Below are 3,864 nucleotides of genomic sequence, written 5' to 3'. Positions count from 1 at the left end.
GATCTTGGTTCACCGCAACCTCTGCCTCCCGGGTTCAAGTGATTCTCCAGCCTCTGTCTCCCCAGTAGCTGGGATTATAGGCATGCGCCACCACACCTGGCTAATTTCGTATTCTTAGTTGAGATGGGGTTTCTCCATGTTGGTCAGGCTGGTCTCCAACTCCCGACCTCAGGTGATCGGCCCACCTCGGCCTTCCAAAGTGCTAGGATTACAGGCGTGAGCCACTGCACCCATCCTGATTCCAGGTCTTTAGATAATAACTTAGCTTTTTCAACCAATTGCCAATCAGACAATCTTTGAATCTACCTATGACCTAGGATATCCCTCTCCCTACAAGTTGCCCCACCTTTCCAGACCAAACCAGTGTACATCTTACATGTATTGATTGATGTTTTACATCTCCCTAAAACATATAAAATCAAGCTATAGTCTGACCACCTCGGGCACGTGTTCTCAGGACCTCCCTGGGGCTATGTCATGGGTCCTGGTCCTCAGATTTGGCTCAGAATAAATCCCTTCAAATATTTACCACAGTTTTATTCTTTTCATCATCATCACCAATCACCCATAAGTTGGGGTTTTCCACAACCCCTTCCTCACATTCAGTAATTTGCTAGAATGGCCACCGAACTCAAGAAAGTATTTTACTTACAATTACCAATTTATTATAGAGAGTTCAAATCAGGAACAGCCAAATGGAAGAGGCATAAGGAAGGGTATGGAGGAAGGGGCACAAAGCTTCCATGCCCTGTGTTCACACCACCCTCCCAGCACCTTCATGTGTTCACCAACTCAGAAGCTCTTCAAACTTTGTCATTTAGGGGGTTTTATGGCAGTTCCACTATGTAGGCATGGTTGATAAATCACTGGCCATCAGTGATAGGACTCTGTCTCCAGCATCTCTCTCTCTCCTCCCCAGAATTCCTGAGCAGGGGCTGAAAGTTTCACAAAGTTAGTTGCTCTGGCAATAAGCCCGTATCCTGAAGCTATTGGGGGGTTCCCCAAGTCACCTTAGTATGGTTGGAAGAGACTTATTATGAATAACAAAAGATGCTCCTATTTTTACCACTAGGGAGCATGTCTAAGTCATGCAGCACCAAAGCATGTTACTGGTGGCGAATTCATACAGGTAGATAGTAATCTCAGTTCTTGCCTTCTCAGAAGAAAGAATTTGACCAAGGCGGCATAAGGCAGAGTGAAAGACCAAGACAAATTTTAGAGGAGGAGTGAAAGTTTATTGAAAAGTTTTAGGCAGGAATGAAAGAAAGTAAAGTACATTTGGAAGAGGGCCAAGTGGGCGACGTGAGAGAGTCAAACACCATGCCCTGTTAGACCTTTGGCCTGGGGTCTTATACAATGACATGCTTCCAGAGGGTTGCGTCCTTCTCCCTGATTCTTCCCTTGGAGTGGGCTGTCCGCATGCACAATGGCCTGCCAGCACTAGCGAGGGACTGCATGCACTGACATTGTGTTTACTAACATTGTGCCCAGCTCATTTGAAGCATTTTTCCCTTACCAGTCGAGGGTTTGAATTCCACCATTTTGCCTCTTAATGTGCATGCTTGAGCCCACCCACCCAACTTCTGAGATCTCACCTGGAAGCAGCTAGTCACTAGTTTCATGTGTTTCCTATCTATTGGGAGACTGCCTTTCCCTGGCACTGGCTAATAAACGATTATTTAGAGAGAAAGTTATCAACTGCATGACCATCATCTGATGGGCACCTGATGTTCCTGGTTGGGTGGTGGGTAGGGAGGCCTCTCGTGCCCTGCTCATATCTGCCTACCTATAGTAACACTATCGCCCCTATCGTTCGGGAAATTCCAAGGGTTTTGGAAGTTCCGTGTCAGGAACTGGGGACAAAGATCAAATACATATTTCTTATTTATCACAGGTAGAAAAAGAAAAGAAGCCTAGGAATTACTTACAAAAGGAGGCTGTCTCAGTCTTTCTGTTTTCTAAAGACCTTGTTGCATTTCCCCAGAATTATTTAAGAAGGGGCCTTTAATTGCAAATATGCTAATTATAAACTGAAAGTTAGTATTTATTGTGTAGCATGGTGCATTTGAGTTTTATTAAGTTTTAGATTAAATCTAAATACACAGTGTCTTAATTTAATTTAAATTAAATTAAGATTTAAATTAATTTAAATCTGCTTCCCCAAGAAGCAGATTTTGAAACAAGAATTCAAGTGCGAATTTATTTGGGATGTACAAGGAAACCATCTGGGAAGTGAAGAAATGGGACAAGGAAGTAAAGGCAACTAACAGAGGGTGTGTCCTCAAGCCTAGCTACCACTGGCTTGGTGTGATATAAAACCATGAGTCTCAGAATTATCCCTACAAGAGCTGTGATATTTATCCACCAACTCCCATCACCCATTGGTGGAGGGCTGCTCCTAGGCGTGGTAATTTCTGAGCATTTCCTTTGGTGCCTGCAGGATTCAAAAGACCTTAAGCACAAAAATGCAGATATTGGCAGGTGGAAGTCTTGGAAGCCAAGGGGAAGGGAGTGTACAGTGTCAAAGATAACAGAAAATCAAAATCAGAAAGAACAATTGTCTTTAGTTTTCTCAAATAGAATGTAGTTTTTCTGTTGCCTTTCATGCAAAACCTCCTCAAAATTTTTCTATCTTCTCTGTCTCTGATCCTTCTCCTCTCATTGTGTCTTCAACACACTCTAATCAAGCTCTGTACCCACCACTCCACCAGAATTGTTCTTGTCAAGGTCACCAGTGATCCACAAGATGCTAAATTCAATGGTCAATTCTTAGTCCTCATCTTACTGGTCCTATTACTAGCATTGATTGATTGATTGATTGAAACAGAGTCTCACTCTGTTGCCAAAGCTGGACTGCAGTGGCACACTCATGGCTCACTGCAGCTTCAACCCATCCTCCCACCTCATCCTCCCAGGTAGCTGGTACCACAGGCATAGAGATGGGGTCTCCCTATGTTGCTCAGGGACAATAAACTGGTCTCAAACTCCTAGACTCAAATGATCCTCTTGCCTTAGCCTCCCAAAGTACTGGGATTACAGGGATGGGCCACCACACCTGGCTCTATTTAACCCCGTTGTTTGCTTCCTCCTCCTCTGAGCACTTTCCTTAATTGGCTTTCATGACATCATAGATCCTGGTTTTTTTGTTTCCCTTCTGTCTCATGGGCTGCTGCTTTTTCAGACTCTCTCCTAATTTTGGGGGCTTCTTAAAATTGGAGTACCCAGGACTCAGAACCTATATACACTTCTCTATCTCAGCCATTCCCTTTGTGATGTCATCTAGTCACATGACTTTTAACTATGATCTATATGTTTACTTGCAAATGTTTATCTCCAACCCTGACCTCTCTACTGATCTCCTGACATATATTTAACTGTATACTAGACATTTTCACTTAAATGTCCAAAAGAACTTTGAAACTTAGTTTGCCCCCAAACAAATTTCTGATCTTTCCTCTAAAACTTGGTCCTCATGCAATCTTGCTCATCTCAGTTGATGACAACTCTACCTTTTTGGTGGCTTAGGCCAAAAACCTTAGATTTATCCTTGACTCCCCTCTTCATTCTATACCACATCTAATTTATAGCAATCCTCTGTTACCTCTATCTTCAAAATATATTCAGAACTGGAACAGTTCTCCAGCAAGTGCCATATCCAAGCCACCATCATCTCTGAATAATTGCAAGAATCTCCTAGCTGGCTTCCCTCGGAGGAGCCAGAGGGATCTCTTTAGAATGCTAAATAAGGTCATAATCACTTCTTGGCTCAAAAACTCTTTAATAATACCCCAAATCATTTGGAGTGAAATCATTCAGAATAAAAGCCAAAATCTATTGTTGTTGTGTTTTCTTGAGACAGAGTCT

This window comes from Mandrillus leucophaeus, unplaced genomic scaffold, assembly GCF_000951045.1.
Source record: "Mandrillus leucophaeus isolate KB7577 unplaced genomic scaffold, Mleu.le_1.0 Scaffold413, whole genome shotgun sequence".
NCBI lineage: Eukaryota > Metazoa > Chordata > Mammalia > Primates > Cercopithecidae > Mandrillus > Mandrillus leucophaeus.
This window is presented reverse-complemented; position numbering follows the sequence as displayed.